The following is an 11,544-nucleotide window of genomic DNA, read 5'->3' as shown; positions in this document are numbered from 1 at the left end:
TGTTTTGGGGGGCATTTTTTACATTCATTTTAGTGGCAAAATCGGTCTTACGTTTCTTTGTAATTGGCAGTAGATTTTAAGGTTCAGTTTTTTAAGTCTCAGATTTAGCCAGATGAACTGCAGACCCCACGAAAACATGTTGCTTGAGAATCAACCATTGACTGTAACAGCACATACAGCCCGTCCTCAGTAGGTGGCAATGTTGCTTCATTTCTTGGTGAAGTTACCTAGCTCTGCCATCTACTCTCTCTGCATAATTATGTTTTCAATATAGGCCATGCATTTGCATACATTATTAAATTGCTTTGTTTATAATGACTAATTAAATAACCCCAAACTGGCATTCGCCCCACTTTCCCTTCCCTATTCAACAGACCAGACAAGGTAAAAGAAAGACGATCAAACAGCTCTGACAAACCTGGGGCTTCAGACTGGACCGGTCTGTCATTTCTCAAACGGAAAGGAAAATCAATGGGGGAGAAACGTACGTTTCCATTGCCTCTGCACGCTGCTGTGCTCAACTAAGCGAGCACCCAGCAGTGTTGTGTTGTGGCATTGAGTGACTGGTCACTTGATTGAGGATCATCATTTGTATGCAAAGCCTTTAGTCTCAAGATACGTTAAAGGTCAGTTTTTCAATAAGAGCGCTGGATCTAACCAACATGCTGCCTGTGACTTGGGGGGACAACACTGCGTCCAAACCCAGCCTGGTGGGGACATTATAAATAGACAATGGAAATGGGCTAACCTCACCTCAGCTGTCAGTTTACCATACCTGTTAACAGGCTCTTTTATCTCTTACCTCACGACAGGGATTAGAGTGGGGCTGCTCCAATGATTTGGAAAGTACAGCCTTGGGAAAGATTTTGTGGGAAGATGCCTTTCACAAGGAGGTACAGGTACCATAGTTATTGCTCAGCAACTAAAAGATAACGTCTCCACCTCTTACAATATCTCTTACCATCTCTTTTTAATTATCATTTTTTACGTGCAATAATGATTGACAGATTAATATGGGATTAAGATGTTTAATATGGGCAGAGTGTCAGTCAACAGAATCTGGGTTTCCCTCATCCCATTGGACTAGTCCAACTAGGCCAAATAACTAACAAATCATTGAATTTACTTCCTTTAACTTTGTGTGAAGCAAACACATAGGAGAAAATAGATATAGAGCCTACTCGTGACTCGATTTAATTAACTTAAATAGGCTGGGGTAAAATGACCTTTTTCATTTTGTGCAACTAAGGCAAAATAAATATGTAGGCTTCATTTAACACAATAATTTGGACTATGTATTAGGGATGTAAGTAACGAGTAATTTAGAAACCGACTGGGCTAGGTGTTTTCTCTAACCGAATACTATTCGATTACTCTTTTCCGCTGTCTGGGGGTTTATTGGGGGCGATGGCTGAGATGAAGGCTCCACATCAGCGAATGTAAGACGCTTTGCTTTACACATACTGTACTTCTTGTTCCACTCGTGTATTTTAAAACAACACCGCATAATTTGCAGTTTTTGGACTGTGTGAGATAACACCAAGATTGGCTGCGTTGGTTTCTCTGCATCATATGAGTGTAAACCACAGGTGTAAACACCCATAGTAGACATGACAGCGCCAAGCTTTGCTGGGTGAGTTTACTTGTGTAATATCGCTCTCGTGTGGTCAGGAGGTGTAACGTCGTTTTTCGTAGTTTTAACACATGGGAATAATAGTTTTATGGAAATGAGTTGTTATCCCAGGAGTTTTACGTTTCAAATGGTCATACAAGTACCTGGATAATTGTTTACATCCCTACTATGTATAGGCTACTTAAGGCCATTCATGCAGGGTGTGAATTATACCATGACTTTCAGGGGGATCCTCCTATTTTTCAGTGAAAGCCCACAGACATGGTGAATCCACTACATCATACGCATATGCGTGCTTCAGTGAGCTGAAGACAGACAGTGAATTAGGCTACATAGGTCTAAGCACCATAAACTTTCAGATTTTATACAGCAATAAGACACTAATTCACTCATTTCGGGAATCCATTTAGACACAAATCAATGCAGGCCCAAACACAGTGGCAGCCAAATATTTTGCTTACACAGTCACGAAGCTACACAAAAGATCAAAAACGATGCTGCTCACACCAAAGCTGACTCACAACTGACAGACAGACTGCGCTATATAATGTCAACACTGAGTAACGTGTCCAAGGAGACGGTGCTAAACAGATGAACAGCCACATTACTGTATGTAGACAGTGTTAAACTAAACAGCCACAATTACTGTATGTAAGTTAGCCTACCTTGTCTATTTAGAACAAAATCTTCAGAGGTTCGTTGGTTTCTCTGACATTTTCTTTAACTTAACTAAAACAAAAGTCACTAAAACATAACTTACAAACGAAATGATAGTTGCTTTTGCCCACACTGGAACCAAGTGGCCCACTGGGTGATAGCTGCAGCAATGTTAAGTTACGAAAAGACAGTATAATCCACTTTGGTTTTTGCAGTTTATGACCTCATATTGTACCTTATAATGTCATAAACTAATACATAATAAAGCCCCAAACGTACCTACTTCCATTTAGATACAAATATCATGACATCTTTACCATGATGAAAATCACTTGACATGGCAAAAAGGCAAGGCAAATTTTTTGACCTAACTCTCTTACTACTTTCTCCATATTCTCTCCTCCATCACAGATTCAGGGAAATAAATCACTCTTCCTAATTCTATGATCACATAATTCATTTTGTGTATCGTTGCCTAGATACAAGGGGTGGCTCCACTTACCCTGCTCTCCCCTGTTATGTTTTTGCTTACCTAGGGTCGACCAAACCACATTTTTCTATCTCTTTTACATGTTTAGAAACTTAAAGTGTTAACTAACTTTGCATTATGGATTTCACTATAGGCATGTGAGAGTGAAAAGACTGATTCTTCTATAACAATATGGGAAAGGTGCCATAATTTGAGGTGATTAAGATGTGTTCTATGCATGTTGGTAGGATTAAATGTGCCTCTGACATATTATCATAGGAGATAACCAGAACCAGAACCAGAGGTTGACCTGCGTATGGTGCCATGGTTACGGAGAATGTTGTGTGTTTAGATAACATTTTGTTCCCTGCAATACTCCCATTTTGGTGGAACTAATGGATAAGGGCAACTCACCTTCCCATTTTGCTGTCCTCATTTCATTTCATTTCATTTCATTTCATTTCATGGCCAAGGCTCTTTCAGTTTCCACTGTGGCCGATCCTCTAATGAACAACCTGATGATCATTAGCAATCCTTGTAGGTCAGTTGAATAGCATGGTAATATTGACAAAAACGGCTCTAAGTGAACAGCCTCTGGCAAAAACTTCAGTCCCTGCATTCTTTGTCAGTCACCATAAGACTGCTAGTGATGTATCGTATTCCTTTTATTACAGTGGGTGCTGCTACAAAATAAGCAATTATTTCTCTGCCTGCTGCACCAGAGGTGATTAAAGATTTAAGAACTCGATCTTCTAACAGTTGCTGCAGGAAAAACGGAGGGATGGAGGGAAACCTTTAAGCTTTTCAATATCTGTGTGTGGTCTGACAGCATATGGTCTCACTTTAGACGGTCATTAAGAAAAGAAGCGATGAGTTAAGACAATTTGAATGAAGTTATTGCGGCAAAATCACTGAATAATTTGCATTTCGAGCAGTTTGAGGAGGGTTTCTATAGCACCTTAGCTTTGCAATATGTTTCATGACATTCATGAGTGAACAATCAAATTTTGCAAATGCTTTTAATAATATTTTTATCATAACTTTGTAGCAGATTTAAAATAACAGTCCATCAGATTAATCACTGCTTCATGTTCATTCTTGCAGCGCAGCTTGAGGCCAATTTTCCCTCTGTTCACTCCTTCTGTGTCCTCGCAGCCGTTCTACCATAGCTTGCTCCTGCCACATTGGTGGCATTCTGGGGATGCGAGTCCCGAGAGCCTGTAATCAGCTCTGCCAATCATGAGTAATGTAATACTATCATCAAGGCTGTAGTCAGCTCCCCCTGTCAGAAGTAATGTATTAACATGAGCAGAGCCGTTTCTAGCTTGTTGGCGGCCCTATGCAAAATATTGTTTGGGGGCCCCCCCCCTATTTCAAGCACTCATGAATACACATCAAATCTGCATCGGCACAAATTCCATATGCATATAAATCAGACGGAATGCTGCATTTTTCACATAAAAAACTTATTTTAATTTCAGGAAATTAGTTGCATTGTTAAGACATCAAAATCAAAACAAACATGCAAATTGTAAATACTGAACAAATAAAATGATTTTTTTTCAAAAACAGAATGCTTTGAATAAATTATAAACTTATGAACAAGAATACACATAAAATTAAGTACTATAAAATGACACTAGCATCAGGATAAAAGTGCAAATAACAAATAACAATCCAATAATATATAGCCTATATTATGCAAAATTTCACAAGTCTACTTGTATCTGGTGTTTGTGGGTCTGCTGAGGAAGATGATGATGGACCTGGTGTCCCCTGACAAGCAGAGAGGTCTGGCTGTGCTGAGGCTGGCCCTCCAAAGCACACTACACTTATTTCTCTATAAAACTAGTCCAATAACAAGAACAACGAAAACAATTGACACATTTCTGTGCTGAATGAATGAATATTCAACACACAGAATTATTAAACTATAAACCTAGTAGCCTGGTAAGACCATCCTGATCACGTGACCTCACATTCTGTTTCGCTCCACAGATCAGTCTGGACTTCTAGCCGCCCACATCGATTTCAGTGGGCGGGAGTACTTGCCTTGACAGACAAACTCCTTCAGCCAATCAGCAGAACGGCGAACATGTCATCAACTACAACGCAGCCCCTGATTGGCCCGGTTACATTGTAATTTCAGGAAATCGATCTGGGTGGCTAGAAGTCCAGACTGATCCGTGGAGCGAAACAGAATGTGAGGTCACGTGATCAGGATGGTCTTACCAGGCTATAAACCTAGTGCAATAAGGATAACTGTGGAGCCCCCCAGGGGTCACCTGGAAATCAGTAAACCATGGGCACAGATTTGTAATATCTACATTGATAACATCAAAGAGGGACTTTCAGGCCTATATACAGTACAGTGAGCCAGAGCCATTACACACAGCTTGGCATACATATAGTGAGCTGTAATAGCCATTAGGCACCTAGAGCATATCTGAACCACCACTGATTAATCACATCAGTAGGTCTAATTTATGATCCGATGTGTGTTTTGGTGAATATGAAACCCATTTACTCCCTATAAATCATGCTTGTAGAAAAAGCATGTTAATTAAATTTTATATGCAACTCTGTGGGCCGCTGTGGTGTCCCTGTTTGACGTTATCAATGTACATATTACAAATGTGCACGGTTTACTATTCCGTGCGCATGGAGCCGTGCGCGGTTTACCAATCGGTGCCCGTATGGATTTCCACATCAATTATTTTTTTCTTACCAGGTGACCCCTGGGGAGCTCTGTAGAGAACAACCAAAGCAATGCCACATTTTTATATGCTGAATGATGATTGTAAATTGTGAAAGACAGATCACGTTCAGGTCTGTCATTGCTGCTGGAGCGGCAGCTGTAACTGTCGCTCCTGATGTGGTCAAATATCGGAGTGCGCGTATAGCGGTGTTGTGTCTAGGATTTACCTCATGTGGAAAGAGCACCTTCTTTCTGCTGGTTGAGCACACAGTGCAGAACAAACACCCGGTTCCCTTAATTTGTCGCACCAAGTGTCAAACGGTTTCCCGTCTCCACCCGTTTATTCAATCCATACCTATCGCCGTTTGTTTTTCATAAACTTGCTGTGCTACACTACGGAATCGGTGCTACATTGTGATAGAAAGTAGCTTACTGTTCATTGGATAAAAAAAAATAACTTGCTTGCATTCCATTGGTAAATGTAAAATATTGCTTTGCTTCGCTGACTATGATTGGATAAAACGAATCAAAAACAAAAACCCACGTGGAGTGAGTTTTTTTTTGTGTTTTTTTTTGTCGAAAATAGTTATATCTAAAACGTCCATATGCCGGAAATCTGGCACCTGGCCGGAGGTCTTTAAACCCTGTATATAGGCCTACATATTCTGTATCCGCTTCTTCCAACGCATCATTGAAGTGAGTGAAATATAAAATGCCATTTTTTTTATGGCTGCGCCATTACATCAAATGGAAAGATCCAGATGTCTTGTGCATCATTTTATACATATTTCTCTGTAATTCAGCATGACATATTTGGTATATTTGGAAACCTTGGGATCTTGAGTAGGCTGTGAAACATGTGTTTGTAATGATACTGTGGAATAGTAATCTGTCCGAAGGCCATAATGTAGTACGTAGGGCTGGGCGATATGGACAAAATCAAATATCATGATATTTTTGACCAAATACCTCAATATCGATATTGCGACAATATTGTAGGGATGACTATTGGTGATTTCACAAAATATTTACGCAATGAGATTTTTGATAATTAATCATCAGTAATGTGGATATAATGACTAAGTGGGTAAAGGCAAATAATAGAACAGCTAGAACAGTCTGGTACGGTCAGAAAATTACATCACTTTACTGTAATGCAGCCTTTCAAACCAGGAAAAGACAACACTTATGCCATATCACGATATTACGATATCCAAAATCTAAGACGATATCTTGTCTCATATCACGATATCGATATAATATCGATATATTGCCCAGCCCTAGTAGTACGTCAATACGTGAGAATCTGATGCTGACTTTGAAATTGGTTTGCTTGGGAGGCAAAGAGCTCTCGAAAGAATAGCTGCTTTTTGATCTATCTAGCATACAATAATTGCATTTTATTTTTGCCATTATGTGCTTATAATGTATGTGTTTTTGAACAACACATGAGGATGCTTGGTTACAAAAAGTGGCCGTTTATATTCGAGGACAAAAATACGGTGGCGCGACAGGGCCCCCTAGCGGTCGCGGGGGCCCTACGCAGCTGCGTAGTCCGCGTATAGCAAGAAACTGCTCTGAACATCCGAGATCACACAATGCCAGCAAATACAAGTGAATCATGGTCTAATACAGACTTTGAACCGTGTGATTATTTAATTGACCATGGAATGTAAAACCCCAAATAGGATCAAATCTTTATGCGACAGTCAATTTTTAAAAATTACAACTGAGGTGATTAACTCACTACTGCATTAAATTTACATCAGTGTGTGCTGGGTCTGACCACTACTGCAACATTTCCCTGCTCCTCTGAGATTTGGATTTTTATTTGATTTGATCTGATTTGATTTATTAAGTACTATTAAATGACAATTAAAAGAAACCGGAGCATGGGAAAACCATGTACAGTTTTCAGAAATTGTCAAGGATAACACAATAAAGCTGGTATAAGCTTATTTCCATAGTGATCCTGACAAACCCTCTTCCTGGCCCCCTGGGGCTTAATGCAAGTTACAGTTTACAGTGCTGCTGTATTGACTGAATTGACTTTATCAATGGCTGCAACCTCCACCATTCTACACGTGCCATTCAATTTTAGGGATCAATTAAAATGCAGTCCATAAGAGAGAAAAAAATATACTGTATATATATATATATGGAACTTAGATATTTGCCTCCACCAAGAGAATACAGAATTTCCCCCCCTCTTGCTGTAGCCAGTTTGATTATATCTGCAAACTACTGCTTTTCGTAAGTACCTAGATGTTGCCAAAAATCTGAAAACTTTTCAAGAAATCATAGATTTGAAAGGTTGAGTATTTGTATTTGTATTTGTTATTTGCACTAAAACATAAAAGTATTTTGAAACTGTTTTTCAGCTAAATTGAAACTGAACATTGAAAAAAAAAAAAGAATTTCAAACAAGTAAATAGAAGTTAAATTTGTAAAACTTCAGATTCAAAAGCCAACATTCAATTTCACTGATCACATACAAATTCAGAACACAATTCAAATTCAGCCTGGTGGCACAAATCTCACCTCGCAACAGTCCCCCTGTGGAAAAGCAGAAGAATAGGGTCAGGTGAAAGGGAAAATCTAAAACAACTCAGTATTACTATGATCTTGCACAGTTCTGTCAATACTTGTCAACAGGAACAATTATCTCCCAGAATTAGAATCCAGTGAGCCAAGACTCAAGGCAAGACTAATCGATGGTACCATCAGGAGATTAAATAACTATTAAGATTACAGTTAGAGATTACAATTAAGGGCGGGGGAAATTCAACTTTTTTCACTCTCTTCCTTACAGTATGGAACCAGAAAATGTCCCCGTATCGGCAGAAAAATCACTGTGACACACACCATAAGGTCAGTCTCCTGGATGGAGCAGCACTGAAGGTGCCACATGATGACATCACAGGCTGCAGTCTTAGCTTTTTGTTTGTGGCTTTGCAAGATACTTATTTATGTAAACAAATCTATAGTAGTCTATCCAAGAAGGAGTAATGTATGTGGATTCTGCTTCAGATTAGTTTTACACAGTACTCCTGTCCTCAAATATTCATCAAATGTGTTAAAAATGTCTTCTGTAGTTGACCTAAAAAAAATAACACTGCTCTGACAAAGAGCGCTGAAGGAAGTAAAATCAAATGAATGGTTAGTTTATTATTTGATGCTCTGGTAACCAAGTGAGTCCAGGAGTACTGGCGGAAATCAAAACGCATTATCGTTGACTTTGTAGTTATTTCATCCTCTCCTTTAATGTTTTATTGATAAGGCTTTTATTGATACTATGACACCATACAGCAGGGGAGGAAGGATCTTCTCTCATTTTGTGAAAATTCCTTGAATGTGGAAGTGATATTCAAAGCTTTTCAGTTATATACACCGAGCGGTGTGATGCGCTGTAGGTCTTAATTGAGTTACAGGACATACAGTAGGAGGTCATCCAATTGCACATATTTATGTAACAGAGGTGATTCAATTTAATAGCTACTCAGTCAAATTGCCAGGTGCTTAATGGGTAAGTGGTCATGTGTGCAGAGTTCAGATTTTGCATGCAGATAGGCGTGATTAGCTCAAGGAGGCAATTTGGCTGGCAACACATTTGAATATAGACCTCAGAAACTGTAATTATATATACACTGAATGGCACAACTGCAGAAACGTAAAGGGGACAGTTAACCTTTAAAAGATATTTCCAGTTATTTTCAGGCTGGGCTTTATCGCTAACATAGCAGGGAATCCACCGATGTCGGCAGGCAGTCCAAGGTAATAAAAAATCCAAATTATCATTTATATTCACACTAATACAATCAACCGTACTTACGAAAAGGGAGCAGTATCATTTCATTTATGGTTGATTATAAATTCATAAACACAAATGATTTTGGAGGGGGGCGTTCCAATGAAAACACAGTAAAGCCCGTTCTTCCACTTCTTCTGATATGACCTGAACACAGCAGAAAATTGGCAGCCAGCTAAGGTAAGGTGTGTGAGCAGTGCCCAAAAGTATCAAATGGACTATTATAACTGAAATGTCATGTGATAATTGTTCAAACACAGCTATTTAAAGACGTCTAACTGCAGTATGAGTGTTATTGTGTTGAAAGGGCGCATTTTAATCTGTTGGATATTACATTTACCCTCTTTGGCCAATTGGCCCTTGTATTGGAGAGCAGTGTTCCTAGCAAACTGGAAGTACAGTATGTGAAGCTCTACAGTGAAGTAAGTGACTAGATTTTTTAACATGACGATTGATTGTCATGATGAAAAAAAACTAGGAAAATAAGGGACCAGGTTGAAAATAACCAGAATTATCCTTGATGTAACGTACTGACTGACTCTACAGCCACCCAAAATAAACTAAAATCTCCTTATTTTTGTTGCTAATGTATCTACAGTATATGTATATATATATATACATATATACACACACACACACACCCACACACACACACACACACACATATATATATATATATATATATATATATATATATATATGTATATATATATATAAATATGTTATGTAAGCATGCCACATATATGTATATTTCATGTTTGCTTATGTGTCTGGAAACATGCTATGAGTCTATTATAATTGTACTACATCCCATACAATCCCACCAGCCCTTTCAATAGTGTATAATTGTTTTTTTTCTCACTTTGATGTGATCATCTTTTATGCCATAATTGTGACAGCTGCGTAGCCTGGGAAAGAAAACGGCAACGCTGAAGGGCGGGTTGGAAAAAAGGTAAACCAGAGCAAAGATATGCAGTTTATCTTTCTGCCGTCAGTGTGCTACCCGCCAAGGGGGATGAATGTGCTTCTTTAAATAGCTCTGATTAATTAGAGGTTTTAATTGGAAGGGTGTTGGTGGCAGCAGCTCTCTCTCTTCTCTCCTCTCCTCTCCTCTCCTCTCCAGTCACTGAGGGGAGTGGTGCCCATGTCAAAGGGACACCTGGCACTGGCTGACTCAATACCATCAGCCATTCTGATCAGACTGCTGTCACTAGACATGACAAAGACCTAGCCACCACTACTGTGTCCTCTTTAGGTAGGCGTCAGTGTCAGGCAATACCCTTTTTTTTCCCTTTTCTCCCATTATTGCTCTTTCTCCCCTGTTGCATCACCCCTCCTTGCCTCTCTGTAGTGTGTGTGATTAACGCCCCTCTATTCCCAGCTCTTTCAGGTCTCTCTCATTGTTCCTTGCATTGCTTTGCATCACTGTGGGCTCCACTTATCTCCATTCACACCATTTATCAATGAATCCTTTTTTTACCCCCACAAAATTGTATCTTCCAGTTAGTGCTGTGCAGTTCATGAATTCATGCATTCTCTATTACTACCCTCCTGTCTGTGACTCGTGATTGCTGCCCTGCTGTTCCTACTCACTACCGGTTCAAATGAACAAAAATGACTCAAAATGCTCATTCATTAACAAAGATTTGTTTCTGAACATACTTGAAAACATAGACTCTAAAAGCAAAATCAGTTTCACTAATTCCAGTATTTTGTCTCAAGCCTCTGTGCATGTGCAGAGATGCCAAGCTATTGTCTCTGCATCTGGATTTTTCTCAAAGAACAACCTTGGAGGTTTGTGGTGAGGAGGATGTAATAAGTTAATACGCATGTCTTTATTGTTCAATTGAAGCAGAGATACAAACGTAATTAAATAAATCGTCATTTCACTGAGTCATTTGGAGTAGGCTTGTCTGTTGCCGTTGTGGATTTGCCTGACTGCTTGGGCTAGTGAGTGACATTGCCCAGCCTTTCCCACCTTCTCCAGCCTGCTTGGGTATGCAGGGCAGCCCCTGGTGATTGATGAGTGGGCAAGGGGAGAGGAAATCTATCCCCAGGCTACAGTGCGGCCTTGGTGATGGATGGCCCCTCAGAGGTCCTAGCAGGACTGATGGGTCACGGGCCTCAGAGAGCCCAGAGCTGGGAGTGAGGAGACATTATCAGGGAGGGAAGGGAGGAAGGAAGAGGACAGAGACCGAGCTGGTAGCATGCGGAAAAAAGCAAAATCCAAGACTGTGCATTTGTGTCCGTGAATGCAGCACAATAGGCTCCTGTTCTTC

Source organism: Centroberyx affinis, unplaced genomic scaffold (genome assembly GCF_046629955.1).
Source record: "Centroberyx affinis isolate AG114_WGS23_722 - 3 ecotype Tasmania unplaced genomic scaffold, CSIRO-AGI_Caff_v1 ptg002364l_1, whole genome shotgun sequence".
NCBI lineage: Eukaryota > Metazoa > Chordata > Actinopteri > Beryciformes > Berycidae > Centroberyx > Centroberyx affinis.
This window is presented reverse-complemented; position numbering follows the sequence as displayed.